Genomic DNA, 21,962 nt, shown 5'->3' with positions numbered 1-21,962 from the left:
AGATACAAAAGGTAGAGCAAAAGATTATAACCTGTTCAGGAATGCTGCTTAATTCAAAATTCTTAAGAGGAGGAGGAGTAAGCCAGGCAATGGCTGCTGGGTATGTATGTATGAATCTATTGATATGTGTGAGGGTGAGGCAGAAGCAATGGCAAGTGTAACCCAGACATTTTTAACAGCATATGCAAAGGTCTGGTCCAGAAATGGAAGACATCCATCATTGTTAGAATCAGAAAACACAGGGAGGGCCTCCCCATAGTAAGGCCAGAGGGGGCAGGAGGGTAAGAGATCACATGGAGTCCTCAGGACTCATGTCAAGTAACCTGGACTTTAATTTAAGGTCAACTGAAATTTACCAGAGTTTTGGTAAGCATTTCAACAGGGTTTTGTATTTAAAACACATGATGCAGTGTGAAAATAGAATCAGAATAGTCAATAGATATTGGAGACAGACAGAAGCCAGACTGTATGCTTTTGCAATAATTGAGGAAAATGATGACGGTGGCTTAGCTGAAGCTGTTGGCATTAAAGGTGGAGGGAACTGGGCAGTTTCAGCAGATATTCTGGACACAGGAAAGACAGGACTTATTGCTAATTAATGTCTCAAAAAAGGGGAAGAAATCAGTAGGAAATCCTAGGTTTGTGGGTTGAGCAACTGATGTGATTCAGGTGTTGCTTTCCTGTGGGGACAATGGAGAACACATTGGTAGAAAAATAACTCTGGCCAGGCCTCTGGCTGACAAGGTCAGCTCTACACATATCAAGGCTGAAGGGCTCTGAAACATCCAAGTAGACATTGTATACTGACCAGCATAAAGGAGGTTATGGTATATCACTGCTTCTGCCTCACCCTCACACATATCAACAAACAACTTGAAAATCTCTGTAGATGGCAACAGTGAAGTTTAACTCATGCTCCTATTTGATGTCCCCTGCAGGTCCACGGAGGGCTCTGCTCACAGCAGCCACTCAGTTCCCAGGCTCATGGAAACTCCATTTAAGCTCAGGCTTTCATGGCTGCAGAAGCAGATGAGGACACACAGAACCAAGTATGGGCTCCCGGAGTCCCTGCAGGGAGGGATTAAATATGAAATGCTCACATTCCCTTGGCCAAAGTAAGTCAAGGGACCAAGCCTGCCATCAACAATGCGGCAGGAAAGAAATCATCCTTTCCTTGGGAAGGGGTAAATGATTATCAATAGCTTCTTACAGTAATAAAGCAAACAATTAAGATAAATAGGTTTAGACTTTTAGATTAAACTAGAGAGAGCAAGAGAGAGAGAGAGATGAAAAAAGAGATGTTAAGGTGAATTTTTTAAAAGATGGGTATGATTTTTAAGGGGGTTCCCAGGTGGCACAGTGGTAAAGAATCTGCCTGCCAATGCAGGAGATGCAAGAGATGCAGGTTCGATCCCTGGGTTGAGAAGATTGCTTGGAGTGGGAAATGGCAACACACTCCAGTACTCTTGCCTGGAGAATTCCATGGACAAAAGACCCTGTTGGGCTGCAGTCCATGGGGTCACAAAGAGTCAGACACTACTGAGCAACTCATAATTGTGCTCATAAACACAGCACATGATTTTGACAGAAGAAAGAAAATCATTAAGGGCTTCCTTGGTGGTCCAGTAGTTGGGAATCAGCCTTGCAACGCAAGGGATACTGGTTTGATCCCTGGTTCGGGACAATCCCATATGCCGTGGAGCAACTGAGCCTGTGAAACACAGCTACTGAGCCAGTATTCTAGAGACTGCAAGCTGCAACTAATGAAGCCTGTGCGCCACAGAGTCTATGCTCTGCAACCAAAGAAGCCACTGCAATGATAAGCTTGCGTACCACAGGGAGTAGACCCCACTCACCACAACTACAGAAAAGCCTGCACAGCAAAGAAGACCCAGCATAGTCATAAATGAATCAATCTTAAAGAAAAAAAAATTATGAGGATTCCAGATATTAATATGGGATGATGGAAAGAAAATCACCAGTGACAGGTGAAAGTCTTCATTAGATTTTGCATTCCTCTTGTTACAATGAAGAGGAAAAAGAGGGGAAGAAAATAAGTAAATGATTCACTTGAGAGAGAAGGAAAATGAACCAATCAAAGTCTCCATGACCAAAAGAGGGAAGTAAGACCATCTTGAAAAGAAGGGAAATGACAGGGTTAAGCTTGGAAGGGAAGCTGAAATAGGTCCTGAAAAGTAAAGTCAATTTTAGTCATAGAGATAAAATTTTACACAGAAAGAAGAGTGAGTCTACTTGGGGTCTGAGATGAGTAGAAAAGTTCACTCACAATCACTATGGAAGACAAGGCAATAGCTCTCATTTACAGTTAAATAATTTTTTTCCTTATAAGTGGAGGCTGATCTGGGGTGAAAAATGCATTGCTTTCGGACATGGGACATGTAGATCCCATTTCTGGTTAGGTTATTAATCTGTTATTTGACCTAAGGTATTCAATGAATCTTTTTGGTCTCACCAGTAAAATATATTCTAAGATGCTAAACTGTACAAGCATTTTTGGACCTAACATGAAAGCAATACAAAGAGAGATTTTACCTAGATCCACCCCCTCCTTGGTCTCTTAGTACCTGAGATTCACAACAGGACATGACCTCCCATCTACCTCCATGCTCTAATACCTGACACTCCACCCAAAGCAAAATCTTCCTCTGTAACAATTTACAACCTGCCAACTATCCACCTAACATGTTCTCCACTGCAACAAGCATGGAAATGATCCATCAGAAGAACTTGCCAGGACAGTCTTACCAACCAGATAAACTATATGTATTTTGACTTCCAACCCTCCATGCACCGAGGATTCAGTTCAGTCCTAGATTCACAGGAGGCCTTCCCTGATCATTCTACTTGATAGTCAGCTCAGATTCCTTTTCTTCTGAACTCCCTTGTCTTTCCACACATATCACATTTCCATTATTCTATGAATTAGAGAGAGAGAGAGAGAGAGGGAATGCAAATAGAGAATAATAAGGACACCAACATTAATATTGTACAGAAACAAATCTTGATAGGTAGCAAAACCGTTGACTTTCCCTTAAGGTCCTTACCTCCTATATTTATTACAACAAATTCACACAGTTGGAATCAATATTCCAACTTTAAAGATGAAGAAACTAAGCTGAAGAATGTAGCCAAGGTCACAAACTATTAAGTGGTAAACAAAATCTGCCTGGATTAAGACGCACTGCATAACAACAGGCACATTTTCATAATATTGTTCACTAGGTTTCTAAATACATGTCAGTTCTTCCCATTGGACTGTATGCTCCCTTAGAGCCTTCATTATATTTTCTCTCTCTGTATTACTCAACCTCATACTGAACTCTTCCACTCAGGCAGCAATTAAAGAGTTATAATTCATTCAAAGGCAATAAACAGACATTTACATTTCCTGTTTCTTATTTGAAAAGCAACTAAAATCTAAAGGGTATTTACAATGCTTAATGGATATGAGGCTTGCTGGTATGGCAGTTTTCATTATTGGCTCAAATTCTCCACCCCTCCCTACCTGTGCCTTGGCCATGTGACAGTTCCTCCCACTTAAGGGGCAGAAGATAGTCCCACTCCCTGGAATTTGGCTTTGGCCCTGTTTCTTGTTATGGCCCACAGACATACAAAGGTGATATGCTAGTTGCAAGTCAAGATCGTAATAGATCTATGTTTCTACTTATCCTTTTGTACTCATGCAACTGGCATAAGAATAGTTTCCACCACGGAGCTTCTCCTTCAGCTTGCACCCCAGAATAACATGTGGAAATACCTGAATCAGCCAGACCTGCAGCTTGAGCAAGGCACTCTAGGCAAGCCGTCAAGATGTGCCAACTCTCAGATCATCCACAAAAATATGAGCAAGTGTAGCTGAGTTCAGCAGAGCCACACCAGCCAATCTGCAACAGCAAAAAACTAGATGAATTTCCCTTTGAGGCTACAGAACTTTTCTGGTTGCTATTTATGTAGAATCAGTTCAGTTCAGTTCAAACGCTCAGTCATGTCTGCCTCTTTGCAACCCCATGAATCGCAGCATGCCAAGCCTCCCTGTCCATCACTAACTCCCAGAGTCCACCCAAACCCATGTCCATCAAATCGATGATGCCATCCACCATCTCATCCTATGTCGTCCCCTTCTCCTCTTGCCCTTGGTCTTTCGCAGCATCAGGGTCTTTTCCAATGAGTCAGCTCTTCCCATCAGGTGACCAAAGTACTGGAGTTTCAGCTTCAACATCAGCCCTTCCAATGAACATCCACAACAGATCTCCTTTAGGATGGACGGGTTGGATCTCCTTGCAGTCCAAGGGACTCTCAAGAGTCTTCTCCAACTCCACAGTTCAAAAGCATCAATTCTTCGGTGCTCAGCTTTCTTTGTAGTCCAAATCTCACATCCATACATGACCACTGGAAAAACCATAGCCTTGACCAGATGGACCTTTGTTGGCAAAGTAATGTCTCTGCTTCTTAATATGCTGTCTAGGTTGGTCATAACTTTCCTTCCAAGGAGTAAGCGTCTTTTAATTTCATGGCTGCAGTCACCATCTGCAGTGATTTTGGAGCCCAGAAAAATAAAGTCAGTCACGGTGTCCACTGTTTCCCCATCTCTCTGCCATGAAGTGATGGGACTGGATGCCATCATCTTAGTTTTTAGAATGTTGAGCTTTAAGCCAACTTTTTCACTCTCCTCTTTCACTTTCATCAAGAGGCTCTTTAGTTCTTCTTCACTTTCTGCCATAAGGGTGGTATCATCTGTATATCTGAGGTTACTGATATTTCTCCTGGCAATCTTGATTCCAGCTTGTGCTTCCTCCAGCCCAGCATTTCTCATGATGAACTCTACATATAAGTTAAATAACCAGAGTGACAATACACAGCCTTGACATACTCCTTTTCCTATTTGGAACCAGTCTGTTGTTCCATGTCCAGTTCTTACTGTTGCTTCCTGACCTGCATACAGGTTTCTCAAGAGGCAGGTGAGGTGGTCTGGTATTCCCATCTCTTGAAGAATTTTCCACAGTTTATTGTGATCCACACAGTCAAAGGCTTTAGTCAATAAGGCATAAATAGATGTTTTTCTGGAACTCTCTTGCTATTTCGATGATCCATCGGATGTTGGCAATTTGATCTCTGGTTGCTCTGCCTTTTCTAATTTCAGTTTGAACATCTGGAAGTTCACGGTTCATGTATTGCTGAAGCCTGGCCTGGAGAATTTTGAGCATTACTTTACTAGCATGTGAGATGAGTGCAATTGTGCAGTAGTTTGAGCATTCTTTGGCATTGCCTTTCTTTGGGATTCGAATGAAAACTGACCTTTTCCAGTCCTGTGGCCACTGCTGGGTTTTCCATATTTGCAGGCATATTGAGTGCAGCACTTTCACAGCATCATCTTTCAGGATTTGAAATAGCTTAACTGGAATTCCATCACATCCACTAGCTCTGTTCATAGTGATGCTTCCTAAGGCCCACTTGACTTCGCATTCCAGGATGTCTGGCTCTAGGTGAGTGAGCACACCATCGTGATTATCTGGGTTGTGAAGATCTTTTTTGTACAGTTCTTCTGTGTATTCTTGCCACCTCTCCTTTCTGCTTCTGTTAGGTCCCTACCATTTCTGTCATTTATTGAGCCCATCTTTGCATGAAATGCTCCGCTGGTATCTCTAATTTTCTTGAAGAGATCTCTAGTCTTTCCTACTTATTGTTTTCCTCTATTTCTTTGTATTGATTGCTGAGGAAGGCTTTCTTATCTCCCCTTGGTATTCTTTGGAACTCTGCATTCAAATGGGAATATCTTTCCTTTTCTCCTTTGCTTTTCACTTCCCGTCTTTTCACAGCTATTTGTATGGCCTCCTCAGACAGCCATTTTGCTTTTTTGCATTTCTTTTTCTTGGGGATGATTTTGATTCCTGTCTCCTGTACAATGTCATGAACCTCCGTCCATAGTTCATCAGGCACTCTGTCTATCAGATCTAGTCTCTTATATCTATTTCTCACTTCCACTGTATAGTCATAAGGGATTTGATTTAGGTCATACCTGAATGCTCTAGTGGTTTTCTCCACTTTCTTCAATTTCAGTCTGAATTTGGCAATAAGGAGTTGATGATCCAAGCCACAGTCAGCTCCTGTTCTTGTTTTTGCTGACTGTATACAGCTTCTCCATCTTTGGCTGCAAAGAATATAATCAATCTGATTTCAGTGTCGACCATCTGGTGATGTCCATGTGTAGAGTCTTCTCTTGTGTTGTTGGAAGAGGGTGTTTGCTATGATCAGCACATTCTCTTGGCAGAACTCTATTAGCCTTTGCCCTGCTTGATTCTGTACTCCAAGGCCAAATTTGCCTGTTACTCCAGGTGTTTCTTGACTTCCTACTTTTGCATTCCAGTCCCCTATAATGAAAAGGACATCTTTTCTGGGTGTTAGTTCTAGAAGGTCTTGTAGGTCTTCATAGAACTGTTCAACTTCAGCTCTTTCGGCATTACTGGTTGGGGTATAGACTTGAATTACTGTGGCAATAAATCAATAATAGATGTAAACTGTATTCATGATTCACAAATAGTTCTTCTTCACCCCTAGACCTATATGTGGAATGTGTTTCTGCCCATTGTCTTGCCCATGCAGTCTTTTGATAGCATATCAAGATATGAGACATATGCCAGGACCCAGAAAAAACTATAATGTGCTAGGAAGGGTCTGGCTTAGACTCATAAGATGTTGAGACTTTACTAAAATCTTAGACTTCTAGCCTGATGATATGATTAGATAAGACTTTGGGGGTATAGTTTATGTAGAGGAAGTGAGCAAAATTTGTATACATGTGATTAAAAGTATACTTTGTGTGCAACAGGTACACTATGGTAGATTTACTGTGATTTGTAAACATTTACTTTATCTTTTTATTGGCCATATGGTGGCTTCTGGCCAATGAAATGCTAGAAAACCTGATACATGACCAGTTCTAGCCAAAGTTTTGAAAGCAACTGCACAGTTCAGGTAAGTCCCTTGGGTTTCTATTACCTTCCATAAGAATATACCAGAAATATGGAGCTTTCTTGACTTGAATTCCCTAGGAACAAAATCTGAGATGAAGAAGGTTTAATGGAGAAATGATTGTGAAAAAAGGAAAAAGAAAAAAAAAAGGGTATTAGGAAGTTAAAAAAAGAAAAAAGGCAAGAAGAGCCAGAGGGGAACTGGTAAAGTAGCTACAGTGGAGGCATCAGTAGTCCTAAAGGGCTTTTGGAGTTGGGATGATCCTTCAGAGTTGTGCCAAAACCAGGGGACCAGGTTTTGTTGCCGCTGTATCTGTCACCTGTACGAGTCACCACCCAAGAAAAGGCATAGACTTGGCTGAGACAGCTCCCTACACAGAAGGAAATTCCTAGTGGGGAGAGGACACTGAGGGCCACTGGTAGCTGGTATTCCGAGCAGACATGGGTAGGTATATCAGCCCGGAATAGGTGGACCCAGAGAGAGCACCACAGTATCCACTACAGCTGGGCCTTCAACCTGGACTCCAAAATGGAAAGCCACAGTGGGCAGATGCACGGTCACTCCACAGCATGGAAGGGAGCCAGACCGTCCCGGGGCCAACCCTCGGCTCACAGGCAACAGAGGGGAGGGGACTCTATTGTTACAAACCCTTGAGATTTTCAGATAGTTATTTACAAAAGAAAAGCTGACAAGACATTTATAAAATAACAAAAAAGAGATAAGACCCCATGTTTTAAGAACATTTACCTATCTTTTATAATATGCTTTTAAAATTAGAACGTGTATGTTATTGCTGCATAAACTACCCCCAAACTGAATCACTTAACCACATGTATTTGCTGATTATTATGCATTTGACCTGAGTTAAGCTGAGCAATTGGTTTGCCATTACGCCTGGGGTCATTCATGTAATATTAATCTTCCGATGACTTAACTGATCACTCACATGACTGATTACCAATTTTGGTTATCAGCTCTGTCTTTATCTGGCTACTCATTGTTAAAAGGCTTTCCTGGACTTTTTACGTGGTGGTCTCAGGGTAAGATGGGGTTCCCAGGGGGGCTCAGTGATAAAGAATCCACCTGCCAATGTAGGAGACACAGGTTCGATCCCTGGTTCTGGAAGATCCCCTGAAGAAGGGCATGGCAACCTAATTCAGTATTCTTGCCTGGGAAATCCCACGGACAGAGGAGCCTGGCAGGCTACAGTCCATGGGGTCACAAAGAGTCGGATGTGACTCAGCAACTAAAACAACAACTCATGGCAAGAATGGAACCTCCCAGTATCTTAAGGTTGAGGATCAGCATTCAGATTCATACGTACACTTCACTTTGTCTACATTTTATTGCTCAAATACCATAACTTAGCCCAAAGGGAAGGGAAATAAATTAATTGCTTAAAGGGAAGAAAGAGCAGGGTACCAAAGACAGTGTCATTGCAGACAGTCTCCCACAAGGAGATGTGTGTGCTGATGTGTGCTTTATCTTTTTCTAAAGTTATTTTTCTCTGACAATCAAACACGACAGACACAATTTAGACTTTCCTTTCCCATCCCTGGGAGTGGGGGGTGGGGGACACCTGCAAAGATATGTAATTTTTTCAATTACAGACAACTAAAAACCTTTACCCACTAGGGGTCAGTATAGAAGAGTCCATTCAAAAATGACCCTAAAGCAAGAAATAAAACTAACAAAAGGAAAGAAAGAGAAGGGGAGATGAAAAAGAAGGGAGGAAGAAGATACTAACTTTAAATAACACTGACATTTAACCCTATATAAAACTGCAAAAGCCTCTCCATCATTAGATTTTATTCTCTTCTGCTTGAATGCATACAAAATGAATGTATTTCTTACTCTATGAAGTTGTGTGTGTGTGCGTGCCAAGTCACTTCAGTCCTGTCAGGCAAGAATACGAGAGTGGGTAGCCATGCCCTCCTCCAGGGGATCTTCCTGACCCAAGGATCAAACCTGCATCACTTACGTCTCCTGCATTGGCAGGCAAGCTCTTCACCACTAGCACCACCTGGGAAGTCCTATGACTTTATGATTCAGGATTAATCTATTCCCTATTCCAATCTATGTCTTGGGTAAGGTGTGTTGGGGAGATGAATCAAAGTGGGTGGGAAGAATGACAAAGAAATAATCAGATTACTAATAATCAGATGGAATAATAATTTAAAAGCAAAGAAAATCAAGATTCAGGAAGAAAACCCCATAAGAAGTTTCTGGAAAAATGACAAGAATACTCCCAAGCAAGTTGTAATGCAAAAACATTTACATCAACAGACAATTATGACCCTATTAGGTTAAAAAGAGATAATGCCTGTAAGTCTAGCATTTCTCATCTTTGGAAATATGTATGCCCTCCACGTATAAGAACCTTTCCAGAATATATGGTTTGTTTCATGACACAACAAAACCTATATATTAAGACCTGTTATTTTTAAAAACTAATATCTCTAATGAGTACTACACCACCAAACCCACAGAGGCAATTACTGCTTAATATTAGTGAAATAACAATTCAGTAAATTAGTACTAAGTATAAACATGTATTATCTTTCCATTGCACATGAGAAACATTTTATTTAATGGCATGAGATTATGAGTGAGAAAATATCTGACACCCAAGACTCAAGTTTCCAAACTGCACAGCAGGTATACACAGCGCTCAGGTGGTTTCGCTTGTCAAAAATAAAAGAAGTCCCAGTAAAGAGTCACTGAGAAGAGTTCAGAAAAATGGCAAACTGCCCAATATATAAATGTGAATGCCTTTGTAGGTATAGGGAATGGGTGGGGGTAAAGGAGGTACTGTCTACTGTTGCAGGCACCCAACTTGGGTATAACTGTGCCTTATCTATATTCTAGAGGCTTCAGAATATTCATCAGAATTAGTAACAAGGAATGGTAATCAGCAACTTTCTGCTGCTTTACATTCACAGAGGCGGCCAGCCCAAGTGAGTAGCAGCCATAAGATTAGATCACTAGCTATACTGTTCAGCTGATTTTAATTGCCTGAAAAGGGTCATTACCGTCTACTGCAACGTGTTAAGTTATTTTAAAGAGTGACTATTTCTATGTAAGAAATAAAAATGGACTCTGATTCAGTTTGAAAGTACAAGAATGCATTCAGCTGGGTCTTCATCCTGGTGGCATAAAAGTGCTATCCAACTCTGATTAAACAAACACGTTTACCTGCAGGACTCGTTAAAAGTAGTACTGAAAGTCAACACAGATTCCCAAACCAATGACCACAGAGAACCACCCAAATGTCATATCCTGATTTATAAAATGCCAAGATTTCCATTTCCATAGCAACCTTTTTTTTTTTAACATACAGGCAACTCCGAGGTAAAGAACTGCATGATATTTAAGAAGAAGACAAATATTTGCATGGAAAAAGGTCTGTAGAAGTGGAACTTTTGACACCTCAAAGACACTTGAAAAATATTACATCAGTGTAGGCTCACACCGAAACTGCAGCTCTCAGGACAGTTGTCCTTTGAATTAAAATTCTAGACTCGTGAACCTATATATGGCATAAAACAGCACAGAGGTATATACACATTCTTGCAATCAGGTTAAAACAAGAGTGACACCAGAATAAGATCTGTTGTCTAGTTAATATAACGCACTAGGATCGATTTACTGGTTCTGGTATGATACTACAGCTATAGGCAACGTCACCATCACAGGCAGTTGGGTGAAGGATATTCAGAACTCTTTGTACTATCTCTGCAACTTGCTATGAGTATAATAACTTGAAAACAAAAAGTTTTAAGATGTAGGTTACCAAGACTCACTCCCACAGGTAACTCCGAAAGTCCTGTAAGGGCCAAGGGATTTCCATTATTTCAAGAAGGACAGTCCATGTTTCTAGAAAGATCATTAACTGTGAAGCAGTGAAAAAAAGAGTATATTCAGCACAATAAAAGGGGCTTTCTGTTTGAAGGATAACTGGTGAGACTGTTTAATGCTCATAAAGCTTTCATCCATTTATAAGCAATTAAAATTATAGCTCAGGGAAGAAATGCCTTTGATTTCTTGCAACGCAGTCATTTAGTTATTTCTTATCCCAATGTTTTATTCTAATAAAAAATGAAATTTGAGAATTCCAAAGTATCCCCTTGCACTAAAATGAACCAATTACACCAAGGACCAATCCTTGATACTGACAACCTTTAGCTTATGCTTCTTTTAGGGTATAGGTCTGTTAAAATAATTTTCTAAATTCAGATCATTATTAAGATATTCATCTACTGTCAACGAATGGCTTGTCACCCTGTGTAAAGTAAAATAAAATCTTTACGTATACACTAAAATAATTTTAAGTTCAAAAAAAGAAGCCCTGATATAACTACAGTAGAATCTATTTTTCCTTCCACAAATACTTGCCAAAATCCTAATATGTGGGTTCTACTCTACTCACAGACTATCAGGAAAGGCAGATATTAAAAAATGAACAGTTAAACTCTAATCCATTGTCTCTCTAAAGAACATTTTAAAACACAGGTAAGAGCAGTCAGCGTGGGGCAAATCTAGTCTAGGAGGACAAGAAAAACTTCTTGGAGAAACATGGATGGGCATAACTGGATAAATGGTAGGATTGAAAGTAAAGAGCTTTCCTGTCAGAGGTAACAGTGAATTGAGGGTAGAGATGAACTGAAATGGGAATGAGGGGCTTGAGATGGAACCCCTGGGTGCAGAGACCTTGAAGTTTTGTCACACTGAATTGTAAGGAAAGTTAAAGACGGTGCCTGTAGTGGGAATGCTCTATGTGGGGGGAACCAGGGGAAGAAGTCTCATGTAGACAGGTGCATCAGTGGCACTTTTTCTCTAGGCAGTGACTGTCCAATGACACAAGATGGATTAACACAACACCATGGGTTGGAAAGACTGGAGCAAGAAAGGGAGTGTGGGAAGGAAGATCGTTTCTTAACCTGCCATATTTAAGTAAAATGTGTACAGGAAATAAAGTGCTTGAACCCTAAAGTGAAGGTGTTAGTCACTCAGTTGTGTTCGATTCTTTGCAACCCATGGACTATAGCCCACCAGGCTTCTCTGTCCATGGAATTCTCCAGGCAAGAATACTGGAGTGGGTAGCTATTCCCTTCTCCAGGGGGTCTTCCCAATCTAGGGATCAAACCTGGATCTCCCGCATCACAGGCAGATTCTTTACCTGAGTCACCCTTGGACACTACACTGGTGCATAATAACCTGAATAAAAGTTCTTGTATTTTTAAGCAGTTGACTACCTACAGGAACAAAGGAAGAGGATGATGCCAATCACCTCTGGTGCCACATGCCTTGAGGACCACGATGAGAGTCAAAGAAAAAAGACAACTTCTAAATTTGAACCAGCTTGAGAAGAAAAAGGATGACTGCCATATTGACAAAATAAGTCTGAAGTAGTAGATATTCAAGAGATCTAAGAGACTATGCACAACGCCACAGAGAGAATACTCTGAAAGCCAGCTGCAGACTTTTGCTGAACAGGGAGAATCTTCACAGAATCCTTGGTCATAGGGGTGCTCAGTCACATGTTGCAAACTCAATGCCCCCAAAGCTCAGTTCTCATGGGTGGGATCACGGTTTCCTACTGGCTCAGTGGTAAAGAGTCTACTAGCCAAGCAGGAGACAGGGGTTGGATTCCTGGGTCAGGAAGATCCCCAGGAGAAGAAAATGGCAACCCACTGCAGTATTATTGCCTTGAAAATCCCATGGACAGAGGAGCCTGGAGGGCTATATAGTCCTTGGGGTCACAAAGAGTCAGCTACAACTTAGAAAGTGAGCAGCAACAGCAAGCTGCATGGGTGGATCAAACTCACTGTGAGCCAGATACTATGAAAGGACCTGCCTTGCAGTAACAAGGGAAACAGATGTGGTAATTGCTTAACCAAACTGATCACATGGACTGCAACCCTGTCTAACTCAATGAAACTATGAGCCATGCAATGTAGGGCCTCCCAAGATGGACAGGTCATGGTGTAGAGTTCTGACAAAATGTGGTACTCTGGAGAAGAGAATGACAAACCACTTCATCATTCTTGCCTTGAGAACCCAATGAACAGTATGAAAAGGCAAAAAGATATGACACTGAAAGATGAACTAAGGTCAGTAGGTGCCAGATATGCTACTGGAGAAGAGTGGAGAAATAGCTCCAGAAGGAATGAAGAGGCTAAGCCACAGCAGAAACATCACCCAGTTGTGGATGTGTCTGGGGGTGGGAGTAAAGTCTGATGCTGTAAAGAGCAATACTGCATAGGAACCTGGAATGTTAGGTCCATGAATCAAAGTAAATTGAAAGTGGTCAAACAGATGACAAGAGTGAACATCGATGGACTCAGTGAACTAAAATGGATGGGAACAGGTAGATTTAATTCAGATGACCATTATGTCTACAACTGTGAGCAAGAATCCCTTAGAAGAAATGGAGTAGCCATCATAGTCAACAAAAGAGTTCAAAATGCAGTGCTTGGGTGCAAGCTCAAAAATGACAGAATGATCTCTGTTCATTTCCAAGGCAAACCATTTAACATAATGGTAATCCAAGTCTATGCCCCAACCAATAATGCTGAAGAAGTTGAAGGTGAACAGTTCTATGAAGACCTACAAGACCTTCTAGAACTAACATCAAAGAAAGGTGTCTTTTTCATCATAGGCAACTGAAATGCAAAAGTAAGAAATCAAGAGATACCTGGAGTAACAGGCAAGTTTGGCCTTGGAGTAAAAAATGAAGCAGGACAAAGACTAACAGAATTTGCCAAGAGAACACAGTGGTCATAGCAAACAACCTCCTCCAACAACACAAGAGATGGCTCTACACACGGACATCATCAGATGGTCAATACGGAAATTGGACTCTCTACCATCTGAGCCATCAGGGAAGCCTGTAATGAAATCAGATTCATTATATTCTTTGCAGCCAAAGATGGAGAAGCTCTATACAGTCAGCAAAAATAAATAAATAAATAAATAAAAAGACCAAGAGCTGACTGTGGCTCAAATCATGAACTAGTTATTATAAAATTCAGACTTAAATTGAAGAAAGTAGGGAAAACCACTAGACCATTCAGGTATCTAAATCAAATCCCTTACAATTATACAGTGGAAGTGACAAACAGATTCAAGGGATTACATCTGATAGACAGAGTGCCTGAAGAACTATGGATGGAGGTTCATAACACTGTACTGGAGGCACTGTTCAAAACCATCCCCAAGAAAAAGAAATGCAAAAAGGTAAAAAGGTAGTCTGAGGAGGTCTCACAAATAACAGGAAAAAAGCAAAAGGCAAAGGAGAAAAGGATAGATATACCCATGTGAATGTACAGTTCCAAAGAATAACAAGGATATATAAGAAAGCCTGCCTAAGTGAACAATGCAAAAAATAGAGGAAAACAATAGAATGGGAAAAGACTAGAGATCTCTTCAAGAAAATTTGAGAGACCAAGGGAAGAGTTCATGCAAAGATGGGCACAATAAAGGACAGAAATGGTATGGACAGAAGAGATTAAGAAGAGGTGGCAAGCATACACAGAAGAACTATACAAGAAAGATCATTATGACATGGATATATACAATGCTGTGATCACTCATCTAGAACCAGACATCCTGTAGTGCAAAGTCAAGTGGGCCTTAGGAAGCATCACTACGAACAAAGCTAGTGGAGGTGATGGAATTCCACCTGAGCTATTTCATGATGCTGTTAAAGTGCTACACTCAATATGTCAGCAAATTTGGAAAACAGCGGTGGCCACAGGACTGGAAATGTTCAGCTTTCATTCCAAACCAAAAGAAGGGCAATGCCAAAAAATGTTTACACTACCGCATAATTGCACTTATTTCACATGCTAGCAAAGTAATGATCAAAATCCTTTAAGCTATGCTTCAACAGTACATGGACTGATAACTTCCAGATGTACAAGCTGAGTTTAGAAAAGACAGAGGAACCAGTGATCACATTGTCAACATCCACTGGATCACAGAAAAAGCAAGAGAATTCTAGAAAAACATCTACTGAAGCTTCAGGGACTACACTAAATAAAGCTTTTAATTCTGTGGATCACAAAAAACTGTGGAAAATTCTTGAAGAGATGGGAATAACGTACCTGCTCCTAACAAATCTGTATGTAGGTCAAGAAGCAAGTTAGAACCAGACATGGAAAAACATATTGGTTCAAAGTTGGTAAAGGAGTACATTAAGGCTATATATTGTCACCCTGCTTATTTAAATTGTAAGCAGAATACATTATGTGAAATGCTGGGCTGGATGAAGCACAAGCTGGAATCAAGATTGCTGGGAGAGATACCAATAATCTCAGATATGCAGATGACAACATTATGGCAGAAAGCAAAGAGGCACTAAAGAGCCTCTTGATGAAAGTGAACAAGGAGAGTGAAAAAGCTGTCTTAAAACTCACTTTCAGAAAACTAAGATCATGGCATCTGGTTCCATCACTTCATGGCAAAAAATGGGTTAACAATGGAAACAGTGACAGACTTTATTTTCTTGGGCTCCAAAATCACTGCAGATGGTGACTGCAGCCATGAAATTAAAGACTCTTGCTCCTTAGAAGAAAAGCTATGGCAAACCTAGACCACGTTATTACAAAGCAGAGACATTAGTTTGCCAACAAATGTCTGTCTAGTCAAAGTTATGATTTTTCCAGTAGTCACACATGGATGTGGGTGTTGGATCATAAAGAAGGCTGAGTGCTGAAGAATCAATTCTTTCGAACTCGGGTGCTAGCGAAGACTCCTGAGAGTCCCTTGGACTGCATGGAGAGCAAACCAGTCAATCCTGAGGGAAATCAAGCCTGAATATTCATCGGAATGATTGATACTGAAGCTCCAATAGTTTGGTCACCTGATAGAAAGAGCCAACTCATTCGAAAAGACCCAACTCATTGGAAAAGACCCTGATGCTGGAAAAGACTAAAGGCAGGAGGAGAAGGGGATGACAGAGGACCAGATGGTTGGATGGCATCATCGACTCAATGGGCATGAGTTTGAGCAAGCTCCGGGAGATAGTCAAGGACAGGGAAGCCTGGCGTGCTGCAGCGTGCCAATGGGGTCACAGAGCATTGGATACAACTGAGCGACTGAACAACTGCTTACCAGATGGCTCACGGAACAGTCAACAGGTATCAGATGAGGAAACAGTTCCAAGTTACAATAAGGAGGACATGAAGAGAAAGTTCTGGAGGATATGAACAGAAAAAGACTAACAGAGGTGCCCTAATTTAGAGAAGAAAGGAAATGAAAGAGAGCCCTCTCTTAGAAATTGGTATTTGAACTGTGACCTGAGGAACGAGCATCAGGCAAAATCTTCAGAGTGTGTGTGTGTGCGTGTCTTCACGTGTCTGTGTGTTTGGGGGCAAAGGCTAAAGAGAGCTACCAGACAAAGGGACAGATGAAGCCCTAAGGCAGGAAAGAGGTCAACAAAACCAGGGACATAAAAAATAAAGCCTAGTAAGTTCTTACTGGTAGTGTTTGAATCCTACAGGACTCTCTTATCACAAATAGCTCTGAACACCACAGAAAGCCATCTAAGTGCTTGGAGGAGAGGAGTACTAATTTAATTTACATTGACAAAAGAAAAACACTGCCCTGACAGCTGTGTGAGAAGAATTTGGGGAAAGAATCAAGAAAGAAGGCAGGGAAGCCAGTGTGGTTGTCTCAGGAGAGAAGATGGTGAGTTGGAGTAAGATGCTATGACTGGAGGGAAGTGGGCAAATCGGAGAAATGTTTCAGAGTTATAATCAAAAGCACACATGAGAACTGAGTTGCACTAGTTCCCAAAATAAGAGTTTTTCAAGTATTGTGATCTCAATAATTCTTTATTCTATTAAAAATAGTATACTGTCAGGCTCATTTATCGGCAATATAATCAAAGTGCTTTTTGAATTACCGAGCTCATCTCTTAACATTTGCAAGGCATTCAGAGTCACGATTTAGAAAAACAAATCTGTTCTATTTTAGAACACAGAAAATTTATAGTCTGAGTTCTAAAGGCACCTAAGAGAGTGCTATGGAGTTGCTATAACATACATAATCTATTTCTTAAAATGTCAATACGTCTGCCATAAGGAATATGCATACCTTCTGAATTATTTTATCCTACTTAATAAAATAGTCATTTCTTCTCACTTTTTTGCAAGGCAGCTTCTTGCACAGTAAAGATTCTACAAATATTTACATTCCAAGTAGCAGAGCTGTTTGAGATGCAATAAAGTTCTGCCAGCACTTCTATTACAAAGCCTTATTTCTTGTTTATAACATGTACATAAAAAGGGGGGGAAATAAAACTGTACTGTGGATTGAAACTTGGCATACAAAGTTTCAAAGAGAAAGTGCATTTCTCCTGCAGCAAATTTTCAAAAGGAATATTCCATCGTGTTTAGGAGACATACTGAGCTGCAATGGGGAAAGGGACTAAGGGGCAAAGAACACTTGCAGGGAGTGGACACAAAAGTCATTTCACACACATGATCCAATACTCAATTCTGAATTTTTTATACAAATTAGATCTGAGACTGAGATCTGTAACCCATCAATGTCAAGCAGTGTCCTATCTTAAATATTCTGTGGCTGCAGCATGCTAATTACTGCCAAACATCTTTGCAAAAAAGGGTATTATCCAATGCATTATTATCAAGCGTAAGAAAGGAATAGCCCAATAGCATTAAGTGACTCATAAAACCATAGGAGCACCTCAGAGATGCGCATCATCAGGGAAGCAAAGTACCTCCCTAAGATCAGAAGGGTTATTAAAGCTGGACTGGTAATGATTAAATCAGAGATGGCAGACAAACATGCACAGCATCAATAAATCCTCTTGCCATCTACGTATCTCCTAATGCATAAGATAACATTACCTTACTGCTAACAACTTAATAACTGGTAACTGGAAAATAGAGCTTCTCTGTTTGGTGACATTGCTACAATACACGGAGCTATATATAGATCTGGTAGCTTGAAAGGGGCAATTATATCTATATACTATTTCAGCACAAAACATATTAAGAGTTAATGAGAACTTCAAGTTGGACACTTAAATTATGCAGTAAAAACAAAGCTGGAAAATGTGCACTAAATGGATGAGAAGGAGTTAGGAACTTATAAAAGAGAAAGACATACCTTGCCAGCAGAGCCAAGAGGTTATTATTTTGTAATAATTAGGCATATATGAAATGTGACAGTGATAAAATTGAACATAAATCAGCAACCGAAAGGCCACAGCTTGTTGTCCGCAGCTAATCTTTTGCTCGAGTTGAAATTGCTCAGCACTTTGGTCCTATTAAATGTTTTGCTCCCATTTGAAGGGCTATCTGTTTGTGTTGTAAAGGATATTTAAAAGTTAGCGTTCTCCTGCAGAAATGAACTTAATGCCTTCATGTCTTCAGGCTTACATTAATGACATCCACACAGCAAGTAGGGCATGGGGCTGAATGTTATTGTCTGCTGAGGCAGGCAGTGCCTGAATCTATTCTGCTGCAAATCAATTAGCCACTCAATGCCTCCGATAGCCCATCTTTAGACAGGAGGCCCATGCATATGTATTCAATCCCACCACTCGTGTAAAAACAAATGTGCAGCATTTTGCTCTATGTTCCTGATGGACATGGATCCTTTCCGGGGTCCTCAAACCACATGTTGACTCTCAACTGATTACAAGCAACCATTCAAACATGAGTAATCCCTGAAGCCCCTAATTTTATAATTTGCAGTCTTCTCATTAAGAAACCTGAACCTATCAGACATCTTTTATGAACAATGCTTGGGAGAACCTGTCTTACTGCACTCAGTAATTGGCACATAGTAGGCATTTTGCAAGCACGGTTCAAATGGATATGGATATTAACCCCAGATAACTTCGTCCCTGTACCTTGACCCACAAAGGGTTAAAAGCACAAACTCAGATGCCAGGTTACAGCAGCCAAAGTCCTGTTACTGTTTGTAAACAGGGGCTAACAAGGCAAAAGTAACACATTTGACTTCAATATTGAGACATAATAGCTGTTTCAAAAGCAATTACTCCTGCTTTCAATCTCAGAAGGGCTGATTCATTGTTCTGATTAATTCCTGTTTTTAATCTATTTACAGATCAGGATTCTTTTTCAGCTGGTGTGATATTCATCTCTGTGGGGGTAGACAGAGACCACAGCACTCACAGTATTCCTACTTTTTTTCCCCCCAGTTATTCTTGCTTAATCATCTTTAAATTATTTCTGGATTTAGCTAGTCACCATATGAGCTGGGGTTTCTGACCTCCCTCCTGCACATGACAGATCTCCTGTCTGTTGCTTTCTCTAGCTGTGTTTCCCCACATCTTGGTTTGAGAGGAACAGATTTAGCCACCCCTTTCCCAGAGCTCTGTCTGTATCCCTCCCTTAGGCTCAGAACGGAGATTTGCTCTCCTTCCCATAGCGGGCACCGTTTGTTATTAAATCATTCCTCTGGGCGCATCTCCGTGTTGTAAATCAATAAACAAATACGAAATAGGGAAGGATAGGACTGGTGAGCTGTGGAGCTTTGCACAAGCAGAGCCCAGAAGCTGTTCATATCGAGCAAACCAAAAAAAAAAAAAAAAATCCCCTAAGGTGCTATGACTTGGAGCGCCCGGTTAGCACTTCCTAGTTTTCTGATCTCAATATTCTGGTACCCGCTTGGTGAGCTTCTCAGGGCTCCTCAGAGAACTGAGAAGCATCCAAAGACGAGCGGCCAATCTCAATTACACTGGATCACTGCCCATCAGAGAAAACCTGGCAAATGAACGCAACGGAGGATTCCGTCCAAGACTGCAGATTTGAAAGTGGAAACAGAATGCAGCTGGAAAACTTGATTGCTAATAGAAGCATCCTCCACCCAGGCTTGTTCAGAGCTGGAAGCCAGGAAGGAGGGTTCTGGCAAAAAAAAAAAAAAAAAGGTTTCCCATTTCCACTCTCTGCACCATGGACCTGGGGTTCTTCCTCCGCACCCTCATGGTTCACAACTTTTCCTCCCAACTTTCACTGGCCAAAACCGCTCAGTAAAGGATAAGCGAGGGGAACCCACCTCGCTTTTCGCCACGCTCCTGCCAAGGATGCGGCGTCTTCCTATCCGGAAATCAATCCTCCCCCGAGAAAAGGCAAAATAAACCCCCTAAAGCAAAGCAGCCAGGAGAGGCAGCTCTTATTCTCGACCCTTCGGATGTATTTCACAGCAAACAAACTTTGGGGCTAAGGAGCCAAAAAGCCAGTGAGGAAAGTTTGCCCCAGCGGATGGCTTATCCCAGTACCCGGACCGGCGCGAGGAGCCGGGCATGCCAGAACCTACCTGGTCCCTGCAGCTAGCTGACCAGGCGCCGGCCCCGCCAACTTGCCTGCCACCGACAGCCCGGGCCCGCTGGGCAGCAGTGCGCGCCCGCGCGAGCCGCCGCCGCCGCAGTGTCCCGGCCCGCGCTGTTCCCAGCCGAGCCCACGGCGCCCGCCCGACAGCCGCCGCCACCGCGCGCCAGGCTGCTGTGGCTGCTGCCGGCGCCGAGCAAGCGCTGCCTGCGCCTCCGCCTCTCCGCGCGGGCGCGGGAAGGAGGGGAGACGCGCGGGCGGGAGGGGTGGGGAGCGCTGCGGAACAGCCAACGAGGTCCCGCGCCTCGCGCCACCAGCTCGCCCCGCTGCGCCCCGCCGGACCCCGCGTCGCCCAGCGCTCGGGCCGCGTGCGCCCGCGTGCGTTCGCCCGCCGCAGGGCGCTGGGCGCGGCGCCGGAGGGCGGAGGCGCTCAGCGCGTCACCACTGGGTGGCCTCGTGCGCGCACAGTTGGGCTCCAGGGAGCGCGGGGTTAAAGGTAGGGGTAGGGGGTTTCTGCTGCTCCGCTCCTACAAGTGCACAAAGATGCACAATTTTAATATTGAAGTCAGTAATATACTAAGGGTTGTCTCTGTGCCAGGTAGTAGACTGCGCGGTTGAAGTGAATTAATTATTGCTTGTCCCCAGAGCACCCCTGGATCTATTATTACTCCCTGGATCTATTATTACTCCCTGCTTTAGTGATTAGGAAATAATTTGACTAAGGCTTCATTGAGTCATTGAGCCCTCTTGGGGGGGGGGGGGGGGCGGTGTCTTTTTACAAGCATCCTGTGAGGTAGATCTTATCACCTTTATTTTCTTAAATAACAGACAGTGTTTGGAGAACCTGGCCTTGAATGAAAGCCTACTGAAGTCTTAAGCCCCGTGCTTTGAACAGCTAGACTACACTAACTTCCCTACCTGTGCAAGGGTTGCTCAGTGTAGCTTTACTTCTAATTGAAAAACTGTAGGAAACAGCCTACCATGATTAGGAGAATAGCTAGTTAAAACATAGTGGAGGCATAGGATGTAAAATATAATAAAGCAACTACAGAGAGGGAAGTATATATACCAATACTGGCATGAAATGACCTTCAAGAGGTATTACTAGGAGAAAAAGGGTTCAGGAAAAGTATTTCCAGTTTTTTGTTCATAATACATGTGTGCATGCATATTTATGCCTTCACCATTTCTGGAAGGATGTCCCAAGATACTGATAACAAGAGTCCTTGTGAGTAAAACTGAAACTGGGACTGAATTTTATAATTATTCGACATTGTTTTTAAAATGTAGCATAAATTTGCTTTCCTTTATAGTTAAAAAAAAATCTACTCTTTTTTTTTTTTTTTTCCCCCATTACACTTAAAAGGGCCCTGTCTCCTCTCCTGTCCCTTCCTCTCTCTGATCCCTACTGTCGGAGGAACACAACCTCCAGTCAAGGGCAGTGACCTGGGCCAAAGAGATCTGAGAGGGGGTTTAAGGAAAATGGCTGCTTGACTGTTCTTTCTCATTTTTGCTTCTTTCTCCCAGAAATATGTGTTTCTGTTTAGTCCCCTACAACTCAGAAAGGAATTCAAGCTTTTGGAAAACTCCTTCAGGAGGTATACAAGACAACAGGTCAGTCAGTAAGATGCAGGGCACTGCTCC

At 42.0% G+C, this 21,962-nt stretch overlaps 1 protein-coding gene across 1 annotated transcript in view; it reads right to left on the bottom strand.

Moving 5' to 3' along the window:
• The window catches only part of CNTN3 (contactin 3), a 393,558-nt gene extending 372,895 nt beyond the window's left edge, over nucleotides 1–20,663 (bottom strand). The window contains exon 1 of the mRNA XM_043886672.1: nucleotides 20,308–20,663. The gene's annotated coding sequence lies outside the window, so the exon portion shown is untranslated. The remainder of the gene's footprint in view (nucleotides 1–20,307) is intronic.
• Between the last annotated feature and the right edge of the window lie 1,299 nt (nucleotides 20,664–21,962).

The sequence above is a fragment of the Cervus elaphus genome, chromosome 24 (assembly GCF_910594005.1).
Source record: "Cervus elaphus chromosome 24, mCerEla1.1, whole genome shotgun sequence".
Taxonomy (NCBI): Eukaryota; Metazoa; Chordata; class Mammalia; order Artiodactyla; family Cervidae; genus Cervus; species Cervus elaphus.
This window is presented reverse-complemented; position numbering and strand designations above follow the sequence as displayed.